Source organism: Phalacrocorax aristotelis, chromosome 3, assembly GCF_949628215.1.
Source record: "Phalacrocorax aristotelis chromosome 3, bGulAri2.1, whole genome shotgun sequence".
NCBI classification, from domain to species: domain Eukaryota; kingdom Metazoa; phylum Chordata; class Aves; order Suliformes; family Phalacrocoracidae; genus Phalacrocorax; species Phalacrocorax aristotelis.
Window position 1 is genome coordinate 105,369,103 of NC_134278.1, and position 20,299 is coordinate 105,389,401.

Sequence of the window (20,299 nt, forward strand, 5' to 3'; positions counted from 1 at the left end):
CAGACTTGGGTTTGTTTAGCCTGGAGAAGAGAAGACTGAGGGGGTATTTCATCGATACCTATAAATATCTAAAGGGTGGGTGTCCGGATGATGGGACTAGGCTCTTTTCAATTGTGCCCAATGACAGGACAAAGGGCAATGGGCACAAGTTGGAACACAGGAAGTTCCACTTCAATATGAGAAAAAACTTCTTTCCTGTGAGGGTGCCAGAGCAGTGGAACAGGCTGCCCAGGGAGGTTGTGGAGTCTCCTTCCCTGGAGACATTCAAACCCCACCTGGATGTGTTCCTGTGCCCCCTGCTCTAGGTGTGCCTGCTCAAGCAGGGATGTTGGACAAGATGATCTCCAGAGGTCCCTTCCAACCCCTACCATTCTGTGATTGGTGGATATGCCATGTGAGCCTTGCTAAGTGAAGCAGAAAAAATGGGCAATCCTATCACTGAAGGATGGAAAACCAAAACTGTTTTATTAGAGTGCTGTGTGGTGTCTAATGTCTGATGTCTATGCTGGTGAATCTGGGAAAGTGTCAGTACTGAGGCAATGCAGAGAGTCAAACTTTGACAGTGATAAAAGCCCGCAGAAGGCAGGGCACAGTCAGAGGTGGCGCGCTTAGGAGGAGACGTGCAATAGGACAGATTGAAACCTGCTTTGGGCTAAGAATGAACGCTTTTTCTGCTGACGGAATCGCTGCGTCTGAGAAGAAAGGTGACGGGAAGGTACTTTTCCTTTCATGTGTGTCAGCTGAATTGGCCACTTGGTAATTTATAGCCCCTCTCCTTTCTAGAAGCCAGGGCCTGCTTTCCAAGAAGTGGTTCAGCACTGGAAAATGTGGATGGTCCAGGTGCTATGCTAATCAGATGGATGTTATTTTGGGGTGGGTGGGTAGGTACAAGCTGCCATTCAAAGGAACATGTGTATATGGATGGCAGGAACTGGCTGGCCGTGAGTAGCTGCACCTGCATGTGTGGGAGATCAATATGATTGTAAATGCTCCTCTAGTCCCATGTAACAAGAGTCTCTGCTTTTATCCCTTAATAACCACGGGAGTGCACATCCAGAATAAGAGTTAGCCCGTAGTTAGAGAAACAGAACCAATAACCTGGAGGAAAAAGAAGGTGCCATTAGCTTAATTTTACAAATAGAGAGCAGAAGTAAAGATCAGAAAAACGGCCACCCTAGGAGAGCCAAGACCGCATCACAGATCCTTTTGTCATGAGATTCTCTTCTTCTCTAAGCTATATTTTTGTTTTGTTACAGACTTTTGTACCTCTGATTTGTCACCAACACTAGTCTTAACTTTTACCATTTTTTCACCCTGGTTTTTTTTTTTTACATTTTTCCTTCCTTTTTCACCCCATGGCTATTTCTTTGAAGTAGCCCCAGGGAGATCCACATTGGTAGCAAACTTGGAAATCGATTTTAAACATGACTTCCCATTCATACCTCACATCAGTTTATTTATTTATTCATTTTTGTAGATCTAATTTTTTCTAGTTAAGAACTGTGTAAATAGCCCTAATGAGCCTTGAGGGCTCTCATTTGCTTAGAGAGATTAAAACAAGCTGGGAAGCCTCCAAGCACGTGGGACAGAAGGTACAAAGCATAACTCACCTAGAGCTGGTCAAATAATTCGTAGCTGATGTAACGAGACCTTCTGTGCTTTTTCTTGTTGTTGTTGGCTTTTATGACTGTATTTAAGTATTATTTTTTTGTAAGCAAAATTATGTCTACAACTTGTTCAAAAGCTGGCCATTTTTGAATATTTGCAATTTCTAAGCTTTTCTGTGTGATTGATCACCTAAGTAGTACTGTGTTGCCTTTTTTCACTGAATGGTATTTTGCTTATCTGCATATAACCCACAAATATTCTTAATGATATGACAAATACATTTTGTTTCACTGTGAATGACAAAAAAAGCCTCTCTTTTGTTAGGATTTCCACAAAAATTCACCTACGCTGATATTCATGGTGGTTTTTAGTTCTTGCACAGAAAGGCTTACAAGTCTTACCCACCTGAATGTTTAGTGCTAAGGAAAGAGAAGGGCTGTATCTGTCCGGAAAGCAAATTCATGACTGTGGCAGCACACACAGCACATGTTTTTGGAAGCTCTTTTGTTTTGTATGAAACTCATTTCATTTTCTCTTGCTGGCCTCTTTGCTGCACATTGGCCATTGCAAGCAGATTGTTTCTAATTACATCATGATCTGCTAGTCCATACAATTGCCCCATGGATCAAATGTTTTCTAAGTATACGAGGTGGGATTATTTAACATAAAAGAATATAGGGAAAACATCCTTGAGCTGTGTTTTCCGAGTGAGATCTCTGGCTCTCTTGCACAGAGAATGACTCTCTGTTCCACTTCCCCTGTATTATCTTACCTACGCAGCTCCTTGGGAACTGCATGGCCGAGCAAGGATGCTTTGCTGCTCAAACAAAGCCCGGCATTGTCCAAGGGGCAGACGCACAAATCTGGACCTCGCCCCTGGAAGAGAGCTGAGTGACCCTGAACCCAAGCTCCCCCAGAAGCAAAATGAAGCAACTGGTTCTTTGACCTAGGGTTTGTTCAGCAGCACCTTTTGAAAGATGTTAACCTCCAGCTACCACTAGCACTATCACATGTGAAAACAGAGGCCGAACAAAAAAGTCAGAGCAGAGCTCCTCTTGGCTGCGTGGAAAAAATGGGAATGAAAATGATTTGTACATTTTAACTTTTGGAAGACCTCAGCCCATGGGTGCTGGAGCAGTTCTTGCTGTGTAGTACTGGCTGACTATGCTCGGCATAACCCTGAAATCTAACAAATACTGACCTTGCCCGAAAAGCAATACATTGTTTTTAAACATTAGTTTCCTATTCCTGACAGATAAGATGAAAAGTTAACAATGCGTTAAGGCTGTAAAATGCTGGCTAGAGTTTAGATTTCACCTCTGTTTAACTTTTTGTCAACAGATTGGCATTTTCCTCCCCATTCAGAACAGTTGGGTTTTGCTTTCAGCACTGAGTAATAGCTCTTAGATGCTCTCTCACGCAGAGATTTGAGTTCAATATTAAAGCATTGATAACACTCTTATTATCAGAAAGACATGGCCTATGGGCTCAGAGGGAATCTAAAACAGCTCTTTCAGCGCAATAAAAGAATAGTTCTACATTATGTGACATGAAGTTCCCAGATATACTACTTAACCAGATCACGGCATGCTAGTAGATTCAGACCCATGCAGGCCTGCTAAGTCTTTCTGAAATGGATTCCTTTCAAGAAAACAGTGCCCCAGTGCAAGATATCTTTGCTAACACACTGGGTATAAATTACTGCTCCTGCAAGTTAAACAGCACAGCCAATACTCCCTGGGAGGGGCTGTGTTGGTTCAGCAGGGTGACAGAATCATGCCGCTGGGAGTTAAAGAGTTAATGATGCTAGCTGGGGGCTATGTTTCAGTCACTGTACTTTGTGCTGTGCTGGAGTTAAATGCTGTTGAAACTAAGTTAAGGGCAGTGCTGAATATCAGTATATCCACTGAGCCAAGGAGATCCATTTATTTTTAATTGAATTAAATTGCTCACAAAATGAAAGTAGCATACTTTCATTAATATTTAATTACTTACAGTGTTAAACAATGATCACAAAGAAAACTTTGCTGGTGTCTTTTCTATCTCTGCATTTTTCTATTACTTTGTTGCATGAGATGGTCCTGTTGGCCTTCCTGTGGCTTGACTGTTAAAGGCTAGTAAGGCTGAGCACTACCGATATTTTCAGTGCTAGGGAACAAACTTGAGCTTTGGTGCTGAAGCTGCTGTGGAGCTACAAATAAGGAAGGAAGAGTGGGAGATTTGCAGCCAGACCAGAGAGGATGGCTCTTTCTTCACAAAAAATGGGGCTTACCTTAACACTAGCCTGCAAGTCACTCATAGAAACATCAGTGTCTCAGCTGGAGCAGGCAGACGCTGCCGTGGCTACTGCCACTGCTCGTTATTATTTCAGTGAGCTCTCTGGTTGGTGGGGGTAAAAGAAAAGGATGTGGGATTTTTCTTTCAATTCAAACCCAAAATTTCAGCACAATTTTGAAATCTGTGAAATTAAAACCAGGCTCTGCTTTTGCATTGCCAAGGAACTGAGTTTCTGAGGGAGTCAGTTATGCCTAAAAATGGCTTTGTAACTCTAATCTCATACCACAAATGTGGCCCATAATTTTCCTCAGTGAGGTGCACTGGATGTGTATATATATTTTTCCACCTACTTGTACGAAGCCCAGCAGAATACTCATGCACAAAGCTGAGGTATTGTGATCACAGCAGAAATCACCATGGATGGTGTAGACCTGGCCAAATTAGGAAACTCCTCCATATGTGTCCTCTCTTACACAGCAAGCAAATAGGTAAAAAATGCTATAGGTGTTGAAGGTTCACAACATTTATTTTTGTGTATAATATTTTTTTTTAACATAATCCAGTTCAGACAGAAATGAACCTAGTCCTGCAGCCCAAGAAACTAGAGCTCCAGAGGTATGTCTGGTCTAGTTGCTCATAGAGGAGCTAGGCTGGTTTATCTCAGTTTGGCTTTTGGCAGTACTGGATGGATTGAACAAAAGCCATAACTTCTGAAATTATGTATTTTATATGCTACTTTCAGTCAAGACCACCCCCGCTATATTTCACAGCATATCCTCACATCTTTCATAGAAAAGTTAATGCTATTAAAGCAGAGCAAGTAACTATAGAAAGCAACTTCTAAGTGAAGATGATATGGTATTTTCTCCTCAAATGCTGTCTGTAATTTGAACGTTGCTAAAGAAATTGCTTGGCTCCTCATTGCCATGCCGACTATGTCTGCTTGATTCAGAAAGCACTTATTACAGTAGGAAGTGCCAGACCTGCCATTTCAATACTACACTCGGATTGTGAATGTGGGCAGCGCATGTCTTTTGTTAAGGCTTAGGTCCGTCTTCGCTCAGAACCCTGTTCCAGGTAGCTCCGGGTGCTCAGATCTTTCTAAGGGGTAAGCTTTCCCTGTCTTGGAGGAAGGAAATGGTAATTCCTTGGGGCTCCTATTGGAAAATGAAGAAATCATCAAGAGAAGGAAAAATGTCAATAAGACACTTCAAGCAGCACATTTCCAGGCGCTCATGCTACTTTTAGTGTGTTAAAATCAGTTGGCCTTTGGACAAATGCCTTGTCATGACACCACCCGAGGTGTGTGATAATCGCCAAGAAATGCTCTACCTGTCATGTCTTATTGCTTAAATATTTATGCTTATGACATTTGATTCTTACACTCTATATGTCATCAGAATGTTTCACTCACAGTAGATATGTCATCACCCACCAGGAACAGCTGACACTAAGGATTAGAACACTTTCAAATTAAAAATCCCTAAACAAAGAAATGACATGCTAGTAATTGTCTAGGGTAGTATAAATCAAATATATGATGATATGAACTAATAGATTTATTACATTAAGCTGACCCAGCCATTTAATTTGATGATTCCTGCACCTCTCTTAACTCTGTGAGGAAAGCAGAGAAAAAATAGGACTTGTATTAATGGTGTTTCTTATTTTGATGAAGGTCATGGTGTATTTCCTCTCGGTACCACCCTGTGGAATCAAGAAGGAAGAGTGCGTGTTCTGTGGCAGAAATTGCTAGAGAGAACCAAGTATGCAAAATGAAATCTTCCTGCCAAGTAGTTCCTGTCTTGAAGGGTCATTTAAAAATATTCCCAGTGCTTCCACTACAATATTCAATGACCCTCAATAGGAGATCAGCTTCTAATAGACAACAGATTTCCAGCTACTTCATACAGGGCAAAACCAAACTTCTCAGGTAGAGGAGCTGTTGCTCCTGTCCCTAGCCCACCTTTCTCTGCTGTGGGCTGGGTGGAGGAGATGCCCACCCTCCTGGCCTCCAGCTGTGCCCCAGACAGCAATCCTGCCTGCAGGTGATGCCTGGAAACCCTTGGCTGGGCAGAGACGCAGCAGAGGTGCTCAGCTTTCAGCACCACTCTAGCAGCTGTGCTTGATCTCTGCTGAGGCAACCATGGTGGGATGGGCACAGCCATTCCACAATTTAGGTATGGATCCATGCGCTGCCAGCTGGATCACCCTAGTGCCAAATGTTTTTAATTGGATTAAAAAGCTGTAATGCTGGTATTTTCTAATAAGCCACTGTATATGAATGCTGTTGCCCTTCACTGAGTAGGGTCAAAGCTGGTCAGTTTTGAGTTTGAAGGCAGGGCTACTGCTGGCATCAGGAGACTCTCTTTAGACCAAGTGTCCATGAAAAGTCAGGTATCACGTCTCTTGTTAGCGTCACCAGGGTGTGCACTCTAATCACAACTAATTCCCTGGTTGTACCCAGACATAATTGTTTAGGGTCTTCTTCTCTCTAGCACCCATCACTATTGAATCTGAATAATGACATGGACACAAGCGGGATGTGCTATGTGTGAAAACATAGAAATTGACACACATACATGAATGAGGTGGAATGAAGATGCATAATTTCCATCTTAGCAGTACTCCCCTCCCATTTCTAGTCCAGTTAAAAATTATTAATCAAAACATTAATGGCTAGTAAAGGATAAAAGCAAATAGGCCTAATACTTTGCCGCTTGAAGAATGTTATCCGTTAACGGCTATAGACCCGTTTCTAGCATTCTTCAAGCAAAATTCCCCTCTCAGAGCTGTGTGGTGGAACTTGGCCTGAAACAATGTGCTCTGACTATGTATATATAAAGCCCTTTGATATTAACAGGGAAATCCAGAACATTGGATTTCTCTATGGCCCTAAGTGAAGGATTCTTCCTTTTGTGTCAGAGTAGCATGTATCAGCGCTTTCACTCCTGGATTCTGTACATTTCCCTCAAACCAGCCCAAATAAAGCAAGCACCATGTGATCTGTCCTGGCACTGGCTCAGCAGGGTGGCATTGAACAGCTATATATATCTGGCACAATGTGGCTTACACACTGTGTGTGGATTTGAACATACTAGATGGCTCACCCAGAGTGGCCCTGCACACCCACAAAAGATGGTCAGTTGTCCACAGCCACTAGCAATAGCGGGAGCAATTGCCTTCTATATCTGCCGCTGGTCACGCGTCACTCCTGCTTATGAAGTTATCAAATGTTATGCCCTTCTCTTTAATAAAGGGGTTATCTGAGGGGAGGGAGGGGACGTTGTTTTGGCTGGAATTTCACAAGGCACAGGTGGTACAACCAGCTGCAAGATCTTTAGTTCTGTTGGCTGTACACCAGCTCTTGGTCTTTTCATAGTTCTTTCACTGGTAGTGAAGGAGGAGGAGTGGCAGGAAGGGACAGTGGGCCCTTGATGATGTTGTTCAGCATCAGCAGCTGTCTCAGGTTGGCATTAGGCTCTGGAACGGTTCCTCAGGAGGTGTTTATGCTGAACTGTTCCCTGGTGACACTGGACGCAATAGCAGAAATGGTAATGCAGCAAAACGTTTATTGAAAAGAATCCATAGAAAAGTCTACCCCGTCTCTGAATTTCCCTGTGCAAACCCATCCTTCACTTTGTAAGCTGCATGGGGTTGTACAAAAACAAAGATATCTCTCCATAGAAAAGGATAGATTCTTTCACCATTGCTTCCCCTGAGTGCTACAGCATAAACTGTTGAAATGGACACAGCACCCGAGCATATGCCTCTAATTAACCAATTATTTCTGAGGCTGCTGTGAGTGGACATGACTTGAGATAAGGAGCCAGATCTCAGGTTTACACAAGATGGCATGTTCCTGAGAGAAAAGAGGCAAAACCCAAATAATGTCAGGATGTAGAATTAGAAAGAAAGAAAACTTTCACAAGCAGGGAAAACAGTTTGGGGAGAAAAAGAGTCTGGGGGAGAACTAGGAGGAAGCTGGAAGTTGCTTCTGCAGAAAGCTGGGGGTTTCCTGAATTGTACAAGAATTTTATGGGGAGATAAGAGTAAAAACTTCAATGTAAACAACATTGGGACTATTATTTTCAGACTGCAATATTCTACCCTACTTCATCTCTCAAATGCCTGGGGAGATCACAGGAGCTTGACTTTGAAGGCAGAATGTCCTGAGAAGATGTTTGTATTGGAAACCCTGTTTGATTTCTCACTCTGTTAGTGTACACGTGTACACTCTCAGAAGACTCCGTGGAAAAGTTCCTTTGAACTCCCATAACGCTTTTTAACCATACAAGTATGAATTGCAAGGGACCTCTGGAGGTAACCAAGCTCAGCCTCTTGCTCAGTGCACAACTATTACTAACTGGCTAGCTAATATCACCTCTGGTTTTTTCCTCAGTGAGTCTTGAAATCCTCGATGGACAGAGATATCGGCTGTCAGGTAACCCATTCCTGTGCTAATCCTCTAGTGAGTAAATTTTCCTTAATGTCTATTCTGAATCTCCTGAGCCACAGATCACCATTACTGCTCCTTGTTTTACTGCTTTCCACTACCAAGAAGAGCAGCTCCGTTGCCTTTGTGACTGCCCTTCAAATATTGACTAGAGACCTCCCTTCCCTGCCTCCTCTTCACCTTCTTAAATAAGCCTAGTTGCTTCATTCTTTCCTCAACATTCATGTGCCTTAGCCCTAATGATCTTGGTAGCCTTCTGCTAGGACCTCTACAGTTTCTCATCATCCTCTTTGACTAGCAGGGTTTCAAAACCAGTGGTAGTGTTCCAGACGAAGCCAAATAGAGGGGAATGAAAACTTCCCTTGATTGTGCTTTTCTCAACATAGCCTGGTACAGGCTTTGCTTTATTCTCCCTTGGAAAGAGCTAGCTCCTAGTTGGACAATGCTTTGACTGGTGATGTGTGGCCTTACTGTCATGGCCACACCGGAGGAGACCACCAGCTGTGAGACTCAGAAGTAATAAAGAACAGATTTGGGAAGGTGGTTTAGAATATCTCAGTCCGATTTTCTGAAATGAGGAAGGCACTTGGGTAAGTTCTACAGAGAGCAAGCAAAATGAGAGTGTCTGCTAACAAAGTGAAACGTGCCCAAGTTACCTAGATACTTCAGAAAATGTTGCCCCAGCTTCGCCTCAGTCAGCTTTCATTTTTCAACTCTTGTGTGCGTAGTGTATTGTAGAAAGCAGGATAAGAGCATTTATTCAAATACAGCAAAAATCAAGCTCCTCTTCCTCCACTAAACCAGGTTTAGATTTGTATCCTGCAAACTGATACAAAAAGCCCTGCTTCTCCACACAAAAAAGGCCCATCTCTGGGAACATTTAATATACAGAACATGTGAATAAAAAGAGGGGATGTAACATTTGTGAGATCCAGAAGCTTGTGACAGCCACTCAGAGAACGAAACACATGTATTATGACAAAATCACAAACTGCTGGCTTGGCAGATTCCCTGGGAACAGGCGGGGAAGGTGATAGCTGCTCGAAAGTCAGAGAAAGGATCAATATTGAATAAATCAAAACAAATATGTGATAGGTTCTGAGAATGATATAAAAATTAAATACCAGGGAATTTGAGGCATGAGAATATCTAATTACTGGGCTAGTGCTACGGAGAAAAGGGGGAAGGGCAGAATGAAATTACTGAAGGGGTAATAGCTGGTAGTTATCTTAATGTTTACACAGGCAGCCTGTCTAAGTACACTTAGCACAGGAAGATACTTACTACTGCTTGTATTTTATGGATGGGGAAGTTGAGGCACGGACCACAGGTCTTTTATTCCTTCTGGTCCTCTGCTGGAGCTCACTGCCCGTCCCCCTTTCCCTCTGCTATCTGTACCTCTCCCAGCTTTCCATTTGTGCTTGATTCAAGCCTGGATTTGAGTTTGTTGTTGGCATGGTGGTGCACAGCAAAGAAAACAGCCACTTAGTCATAGGGTCACCAGCTTCTTTGTGGAGAGAATATTCAAACCTAACCCACTGCAAGAGGACTAAGGCCTCTGATACTGGTGAAAGATTGGGATTTTCCATTTAGAAAACACTTCTTGACTGTACATTTTTCCTCCAAATCTGCCTTCTTGCATTAATTTTGTGTGTTCTCAGGTGTTTTCTTTCTTTTAAATTTTGTTTCCCTTCACTTTAAATTAAAGCGCTACATGGAAGAAGACATTGCCACAAGCTTAGTGGTATATGGGGTTTGAGCTGGCTATCTGTATGGAGGGAATTTCCCCCTAGGAAGTTTTCCATTGGAGACAGGGTAAGCTTCCAGGGGTGGATTTCCTGGAGCAAACAGCCTCTTCTTTCCAGTTCTGAAGTCATTTCAGGACTCTGAAGACAATACCTGCAGCAGGTTTTTAAAGGTAACAAATAACAGTATTTGTTAGCTTTTCTTGTCTCATAACTGTGTTTAGTGAGCTAGCTGCCATATAACCATAGATAAAGAGAGCATTGCTGTTCCAGGGAGTCTCAAACTGCAACCCCATACCTACATCTTCTGTCACCTTTCAACGCCATGACATATTTACATGAGAAATGTGTGATTATAAGACAGAGATTTTAGAAAATATTATCTGTCATGGGGAAATGAATCCCATATATTTCCAAATTTTCTTCACTGACATTCTTCATTTTTTGTCTCAGAAACAAGACATGCTTAGTGGTATTCCTTGATTTATATTCCTTTAATAGAAGAAATATCAGCTGACCTAGAAAAATGTATGGATTTTCTTTATCCTTAACTGAGCACATAATATGTTGGCAAAATGAACATATACCATCCCCAACCTACTGAATTTCTCTCATATTTTTCAAATAACTTTACCTCAGTCTTTCTGTGTTCATTGAAATAACATCTTGCCTTAGTTTATTTGTAAGGCTATCCATGCTATCATATTACGGAAGATTCTACAGATAAAGATTAGGAGAAAGTGAAGGAACTGAAGGAATGGATGCAAGAGTAATGTTTATGAAGCACACTAAGATAGCTTTTGGTGGAAGATGCTGTAAAAGTGCAAAGCTTTGTTATTAGTGTTATTATTATTTATTATAGGTGGTTACCAGACAGATCTATGACTGGATGAATTAAACTCAAATAAAATCAAGGACTGATTTCAGCTATTCCTTACTTAATCCTATAAACAGTCAATTGATATCTTAATATATATTGCTGGTGCTTCTGGCCAGGAAGTCATGGGAGGAGATAAGGTATTATTGCTGTGTGTCTTACATAGAGGGCAAATCCAGTTTCTTTTTTATGTGGAGAAATCTTTACATTTAGCTGGGATCCTCTGCTGTCAAAGCTTGAATTTGTTGGAATGCATCAATATACAGATATACAATCAATATACAATTGGGGGCTCATATAGAAAAAAAAGTGACATTCTAGCTTGATTCTAAGTAGGCAGGAAATTGCCCTTTGTTTTCAAGTGGAATCTATTTAAGCATTTTTCAGGTGGGGAAAACAGTGTGTGACTAATATGGACCTTGTTTTCTATGCTGAAGTGGTGTATGGGGTAGCTCTGATTACTGCAGATCTTGGAGGCAGGTACATGAGCAATGGCTTATAAAATTAACCTGCTGCTACTATAAGCAGACTGAAACCTCAGTTGATAACAAATTGATATAACACTACTAATGTCCTAGTCCCTTCTGCTGACTTTAGTCTCTCAGTCCAGAGCACCAAAAATATCACAAGCCATACCCCACACCTCCAACAGCAGTGAGATAAATCCCACAACTGACAGCACTGCAAGTCACATCAGCTGAGGGTCTGATTTAAAAGTACTGCAAGACCTGTGGATATCTGTGAAGTGATACGAACATTTTATCTAATTTGTCTTTCTCCAGGCAGCTGGAATGTGATATCACCACTTTTTATCCTCTCTAGTTTAGAGCTGGTAACAGCTGTTCACCCAGGGACTCCCCATTTCTTTACTTGCAGAAAACCCTCTAGATTTGTAAACATCTAGAAGTGCACTGCTCCTCCTTTGACCTTAGGCCTATTTCTCCACTTACTCTTACAATATACTGTTGGACTACACTGGGAAAAATCTGCTTTTTGTCTGCATTTACATGCTGGTGCCTCAGAGGAATGGAGGGCTATATCCTCAGAGGAAAGCAGCCAAGAGCATCTCAGCACAGCCTTCTGCAGTTAACAAGACCAAGCAGTTGTTAAATAGTAAAAGACTCAATCAATAGGGGGAGAGCAATGCTTCAGCATTGTTTTTTTTAAGTAAGTTTGAAAAGGAATTTTAGTTAATTAAAAGTGAAGGGAAAAACAAATAAAACAGGAAAAGTCTGGTCGATTTGGCGAGAATTCCTCACCTGTGTGGCCCCAACTCTCTATGTGTGGAGAGCAGTTCTTTGTGCTCAGCTTGCTACGCTCTCTGCCCCGTATCTCAGAAGGGCAGTCTGTGGTGCCTACTGGACCTCCCTCTCCTCCTTCTCTTCTTCCCCCTCATCCTGCATCCACCCAGGGCCTGAGTCCTGCTGGGGCCAGCAAGGACTGGCAGGAGGAGGCACCCCTCCTTCTGTTGGCAAGCAGACGATATTTGGAAGTACAGCCCCAAAGTCCTGTGCTCTCCTGTGCCTGTTGCAGGGTGGTGAGGGTTTGGGGGATGTTGAAGGGGAGGTTTGGCCCTTTCTTCATGGTTTAGCCAGTGGAGTTTATGAGGTCCTGCAAGCACCCAAAAGTTGGTTCCAAAGGCTGTGAGGAGGAGGCCAGGGTTTGCTGCTGTGCTTTGCAAGAGTTGCTCCAGATAAGTCAACCAATTTTGTGTTTTGTTGCAGAACTTGGCTGCTGAATGGACCTTTATTAGCACGTTAAGGCCTTTACAACATAGAACCAAAGCTTGGGACGGAGGTGTACCCCTGAACACCGTATGCCTGACTGTGAGTAAGTTGTACCAGATGAGAATGCTGCCCTCTTCTCTCCCTGAGCTGCTTATATTTTGGGTTGGATAAAGATATTTATACCCTAGCTTCCTTTCACATCCCTTTCAAAACAAACCCATTTGAATCAGACCATTGCAACAACAAAATCCCAACTAGGAGCAACAGGAAAAAAAAAAAGCACACACTCACCCCCGCCACCTCCAAATTATTATCTTTTGCCATGAACTAAAAACCAGCAGCTTCACTTGATTTCATTTTTGGTAATAACAACAACAGAAATTTGCATCTGGGCTGACAATGTGTATAGTGAGTGTTAGCCCAGTGTGATTTGAAATTGGCAAGTTATAGCAACCCTCTGGAAAACCAGGATTTACAAGGGAAATGCTGACAAACACGTAACTACGGTGGCACTTGCTCTATACTATATAACACATAAAACAGTGAAATGGAACATAAGTCTCTCCTAATTATTGAAAATATTTTGGGGCTGCCTTGTGCTAAAACACTCATTTTCATCTTGCATTTCAGATAATTTTTTGGTCTCTCAAAGAAAATTTTGTTCTAAGCCACCTATCTTTAAAAAATCCTGCTAATCACTGTTGAAAAAACAGCATACTGCATGTAATTTTTGGAAGGCTATGTATAATAAGAAGAATTTCAAGGCTGTGTGGACTTGCATGACACCATATTATTGCATGAGCAAAAAACCAATACTGAATGGTAATAACCATTTGTCAGAGGCGGCACAGAGGATTATGTTATAACCCTTTGTATGCGTGTGTGTTTGTGTGTATCCTATATAAAGCAATCAGACACCTTCCAATTTCCAAACACCTGATAATGTTAAAGTTTATTTTATCACAGCCAAGGTTATATTTTCTTTCAGCTTCATAGTGACCCTAGCAGGAAGAGGAATAATGGATCGGGAACCTATTATAGCTATTCTGTGTTAAACAGCCAAGTAAAGGGCAAATATAGTTCTGTAGTGGAATCAATCACTGAACCCATCAGTGAGAATGACCCTCCTGGCCCCCCACCTTCCTCCCTGTGCCTAAGAATTTGCCATATTCAATCTTTAGGCTCTGAACCCAAATGCCCTTTGAAAGTGAATTTATGATCACTTCATCACACTGTCTATTAGCTCACTTTCTAACAAATAGGATTGAGAAATATATGGCAGGAACTGCAACGGCACATTTCCAACTAATGGTTAAAATGTCAGGGTGATAATGTACAAGTGCGTCTGCCCTCAAACACAAAATCAAACGCAGCTTTACAAGGGCTGTCGCCATTCCACTTCAGTTAAAGACTTGCAAGCTTCCTTCTTCCCCTTTGCAGGGCTGCAGTTTGGAAGCTGCTGCATCTCATCAGGGCTCGGTTTGCCAGTGCTGTACTGTACTTCATTAGGCAGCTCTATTTAATGGTTTCAACAAAAGCCATCATTTTAGCCCAACTGCCTTGACTAAATTAAAATTTCCAATCTCTGTTTTAGTGTTCTGCAACTGATGTATACATAAGCAAAACTGGTCAACATCTGCCAGGGGGTTGGCCAAAAGTTCTGTAAAGATGTACTTCACATTTCTGAAGCATGTGCAAAGTAACAACGTACTTATCCTCCTGAGGGCTCTCATGATTTTACTTCACCATTTGTTCAGACACACTTTAGCAGCATATAAGCCATACAGTTGATTCTCCCCTTGGTTGCAGTTTTATCTGTAGTGTCATTTTGAGTAATTGGGGTATGGTAGCTGATCAACTTTCAGGTTTCTCATTGGCAGAAAGGGACTGTATTGGCACCAAGAAAGAATATGATGGGTCCTCTCGGTGCCTGAGCAAGTGTCCCTCTTTTGCACTTGGCTACCCAAGGCCATTAGAAAATAAGCTTAATAAAGCAACTCAGTGTATACATCTTAACTATTCCCAGCCAAGGGGATGCAGCTATAGAAGAAATATTTTAAACCAATATGAAAGATGGTAAATGTACATATTTAGTCAGTGATCTGTGAAAGTTTTTGAATTAGTTTTTAAAGCTTTGTTAAGACCAGAACGCACAGATGTTGAAAACAAGTTCAGATGTAGCGACAGATGGTATTTGATTATGAAGCAGACTGTTCATATAATACAAAGATGCTGCTTCTGCCATACACAAGTAACTGCAGAGAGTGCAGTAGAAATTTTGGAAGGCAGAGCAGTTCAAGAGGTTCTTTGTGCAGCAATAACTTTCACGTTTTTCCAGCAGTGCTAGAATTGGGATAATTTTTTTTCTTTTGCAGTCAACACCCTCACTGTACCCCCCTCACCCCCACCCCCTCTCCATTTTCTCCTCTGTTTTATAGCTATCTTGCACTTTTTTGATCCTCTTGTCAGGACATTTCAAATCAGATTAAGGGTAAATACGCTTCATTTATGTTTATGAAAGAACAAAGTTCCTTAAGGTTAATAATAACAATAATAATTATTATATATTGCTGGTACTATCTGTCTAAAAAAAAACCCAATGAAAAGTGACATATTTTGGACAATTCCTGAATTTTGCAAGTGATATATCACTATATCCAGAACCACAGGGTAGTTGTGCTGGTCTTTCACTGGGGTTGACATGTGTGCCTATCTGCTGGGGCTGCTGCCATGTTTACCTTGTCAAAACCACAGTATTTACACTTCTCTCCCCCTAAGACACATAAGAATGGTGCAGAAATTTGGAAATACTGAGAGAGAGCTGTGCGAAGGACAGGAGTGCCCACCGCTGGGCACTGGCTTTACCCTGCTGCTGAGAAAGTTTGTGGCTGCGATGGGCGTCCAGACCTTTGCTGCCCCTGCCACCCTGCAGCACCCCCCAGGCCGCACTGTGGACCCTGGTGCCTTTGCCCAGACTAAGGAGCAGCTTATGTGGCCTTGGACAGTGCCCATCCTTTGCACAGGGTCGTTCCTGGCAGAGCCAGGTTTCCCCCCTTGCCCCACCGTGGCACCCCTCAACCTGCTCTTTTCCCAGTGTGGCCCCTGCCAGCAGCTGGGTCGGCCGCCCTGCACCTCCTCGTGCTGCAGCCAGCAGACAGCTGAGCTGCGGGCCTGGTAAAGGTCTGCTGAATCCTCTGGAAATTTCTGGAAGTGAAGAAACACTGTTTAAGCAGCAGGCCCTTCCTGACGGTGCACACCAGCACCGAGAGGCAGCAACCTGGCTCACAGGCAAGGAGAAATCCTTGCCTTGGACAGGCTTTTCCAATTTCTCTGTAGTTTCCCCCAAGTTCTGCAAAACCAAATGGGCTAGTAAACAGTATTTTAAAATATCGGCTCTGGTTGCTCACAAGGATGCAAAAGGATGCCAGAAAACAAGGTTTCTGCTAGGAAATAAAACAGGAATGGCAGCGGCGTTGTCGGTTGTGCAATATAAACCGGGGGCTTTGCAAGGGCTGCACAGGAAGCCCTTGCTCGGGCTGTTAACAAGTAACAGCAAGCGTTAATGAGTAACGCGGAGGGCTGGCAGCGGCCCGGTGCTCGGCGGCGGCTGGAGGACCAGGCACTGTTCCTGGCTCTGCAGCAGGCAGGTGGGGGGTCCCAGGGAGGAGGTGCCGCCGTCCCGTGTCTCTGTTTCACTGTCTATAAAGTGGGGACACGCAGCTGGCTGCGTGAAAAGCTTTGAGCTCAGCCTTTTGAAAGTGCTCGAGGTTTTTTGCTCTGGCACTTAATGTGCAATGAAGCTCCCTGCCTGAGCTCTAGGCTTCACCAAAAGCTGGGAAGTCGTAACGCTTAGGTTCCTGTAAGGAAGTGGTGAATTTCATTTTCTATTTTGCTGCTTCTAAACACACACATTTTATTAGGAAAGCTACACCCCTTGACCCGAGAGTCCTTTGACTTCCAGGGTGTTTGAAATGTAAGGCAGGCTCAGGCTGTACATTTTTCAAATAAGCTTTTAAAGCAGTTTAAACCTCAGCCTCGTGGACTGTTCGAGATCCACTCCTAACTGTTTTGCAGCTTTCTTAAATATGCCAACAACTATTGCCATGCGTGAGGGGCATGTAAGTCTCTAGTCTGAAGAGCCGCTCTTCAGCCCAAGCCAGGCAGCCACACAGTCCCAGCGATGGGTGTGTTGTCAGAGCCTTGTGTCGGTTACTGAGAAATTGTAAAAATAATAATAATAAAAAAATCTAAAATACCTCTACTTCAGAGAAATCTGGGCTCAGAGCTTTGACTGGAGCATCATCTCTTCCTTTAAAAGCTCTGACCAAATTATTGAGCTGATAAGCGATTCCCCTTGGTTTTACATGTGCTGGCATGAATTATCCTTGAGTGCTGCATATTAGGGTTGTTTTGTACTAAAAGGTGTTAAACACTTGTAATAAATATTTTTCCTTATTTCCCCTAGGACACAGTTCCATCTCTGGTTGGTGAAGCATAAAAAAGAGCTGTCATGCCCAGTTTTAATAGGCAATAGGATTTCAAGCCCCCAGAGTTGTTTCACAGTCTGGCAGTGGCCATAATGAAACTGGCCACTGCTGCCACAAGACTTTTTCCTCTCATGCGTTCTCCCCTGTTACCTCCCACAGCTGCTTGACTGGCAGGTCTCTTGCAAACTGCAAGCATATTTACATTGGAACACATAGTATTTCTTTAGCTATCAGTGCCATCTTTCTCCTTTTTTTTTCTTTCCTTTGCCTAGCTAGACACTCAACCTTAAGTCTAATTTTAAAGAATAAAATTAAACTGTGCATGCAATTAACTGCCTTTGAGTGCGAACAGCAGTTCATTTTCATGTGTTTTGTTGTGAAGCAAATAGCTTGTTTGTTTGTTTGTTTGTTTCACACTGATTCCCAGATAAATGGGAAAGTACCACTATTCACTCGCCTAGGATTTATTCATTAAAACGCAATCACAGCCTCCCAGAGTCTGGGAAGGAGCGAGGTGGGGGTGTCCTTTCTGTGCACAAGAGTTGGTGTCTTACTCTGCTCTGCAGCTCTGGAAAGAGCCAGGCTAACCTAAGCCAACAAGAATTATTTGAGTGTCTGAAAAAAATGTAATCTGTAAATAAAATATACCTCTCTCACCTCTTTGAGGAACATGTATGCTAGCGATATTAGTAAGCTGTACACAAAAATGAGCATTGTAGCAAGTGATGGATTTTCTGCACTCACCAATTAATAGGCAGCTTCTCCAAATGCCTCTGGCCTTGAAAAGCTGGGAGAACAGGCAGGCCTTGCAACGTGCCTGGAGGGTCACAGACTTGGACCGTGCAGGGAAACAACCCTCCCACCCACCCACTGCTTTTTATCTAGCAATTCTGCCATGACCACAGGAGCCCTCCATCCCTGTTCAACAATAAGCTTTAGCAAAGATTTAATTTATTTTCCATATTGTGTTCTTAAAATAAATGCAGTGCCATATTTTAAAACTGAATTAGTCTGTTTGGGGAAACGCTGTAACCCATTGCAAAGAGTGACGGACCTGTTTGCCGTTGTTTCCTAAATGGAGTCAGTCGTACGCTGCAACTCACCCGTCAGTTCCCCTTCCCTCCTAACAAAGAGGGAAGACTGGATCAGAAGGGATCATCTCCATAGAAATTGTGTTGGCACAACGTAGACTGGGCATAAATAAGGGTACAGACCAAGAAAACGAGAGCAATTAACTCTTTCAGAGTCTCAAATTCACAAAATGCAGTCTTCTACGTTTGGCTTCTCAGTAATGTGACATGTAAAAGACCCCAATTCCTAGTGATGGTCCCAGTGACATAAAATTGCTCTGTTTACCTTGTCAGGGATGATTCATTACTTTCTTATTATTTTTAAGCTAGAACATAGTCTCTTCCTTATTGTAAAAATTCCAGGTATTAGGGGAACTGAGGATTTCCAAGCACAGATGGCCAGATCTGCAGAATTTGGATCATTTCAGGGTGCTTGAAGCCTGGGAAAGTTGATTTGGCCCTCTGCAATGACAGGGACTGCTTGCCAAGTTCCAGTCTAGCTCTGAACTCCTGCATTATTCTGAGATGCCAATAGCTAGGATTTCTTAGAGATCTGTGTGCTTTCCACTGCAGAGTGAAATGGCAAATAGTGTCTTGTATTTCACACAACTAGTATATTTGAGAGAAAAACTGCTCAGGGGACAGAGTGAGCTAGCAATTACCCATGCAGCTCATATCCTTTGGTCCATTAACTGGGCACCTGAGGATTATCTCCCTCTCCTTCATCTAGTTAAGTCTTGATACGAAGAGAAAAATGAGCCCTTCCATGTAATCTGTAGCTGCCTTTGTAAGCCTTTGCTAGGACATGCTTAACCAGCTGCCTGGTTTTAGTCTCCTCACTCTCTCTTTGGCTTCCCCCTGACAAGGAAAGCATTGTCATGGTTTCCCAACAGCTCCCTCCTGGGATGCATGTGCTTGCTCTGAACCAAGATTGGCAGAGGACCTCCTCAAGGCTGGAGCCTGCCTGGAGCAGATGAGCCAGGGACCTTGACATGCTCCCCATTTCAGATGCTGCAGTCTGCCCTGCTCACCATGCCATGGTACTAGCAACCTCCTGCATACATGGACTATTGCTAAGTGCTGTGGGGCAGCCAGTTCCTTAAGAAATTACCTGAGAATGTCAGGTATTTTGCCCTGAAAACGCTTCTCGTATGTTGGTTTGGTAACGTGGACAGATGTGAACTAGGACAGGCAATTTGTTTGCAGTAGAAACAGAGAAGATCTTACACTTAAATGACCATTAGTTGCATAGATGCACCTTCGTGACCTTCCACAGACCTCCTTCACAGCCGATGTTCATGTGGCCCAGCAAATGCAACTCCAGTTATATAAAAAGACATGGAGTTTTAATTGCTGTTGCAGATATGAAGTATTTATTTGGTTGTTACAGTGTAGCTAAAGCTGGATTCAGGCTCCAGCTCAGCTCTACAGTGTCTTGAGACTGAATCAGGGAAGATTCTGAAAACAAATCACCTCAGATGAAAACATATTTTTAACATGCTCCTTCTGCAAAATCGGAAAATTCTTGCACAGTTTTGTGATCCAAACAAGCTACCATCTTACTGCCATCTGCACCAATTCACAGCCAAAAAGAGACCCTTTATATCTGAAACGCAGATGATAATGTAAATCAAAGGGTCACTCAAACTCAAAATTTTAAGATGCATTTGAAACAGCAGAAATAGCAAAGTAGTAAAGAAAAACAATGAACAAATGACACTTGCATTTTGAGGAAATGTTTCAGAACAGATTAGTTATATATAATGCTAATGATTATACAGCGTGAAAAGGAAGTGATCCAAGAAAGAGTGATAGATTGTAAGAAAAAGAGCAGGGAACGGTATCTGGACACTACCATTAACAAGGGCAAATTGATAACGGGAACAAACGTGAACCACATCGAAACAAGCATTATTCTACATTCACCCAACTTGTGGAACTCCCTGTTGCAGGACGCCAGCATGGCAGGTATATGCAGGAAATGATTAAACATCATAAATGAAAGTACTTTCTAGCTCACATTGGCTACATTTAATTTAAAGGGCTGTCTGT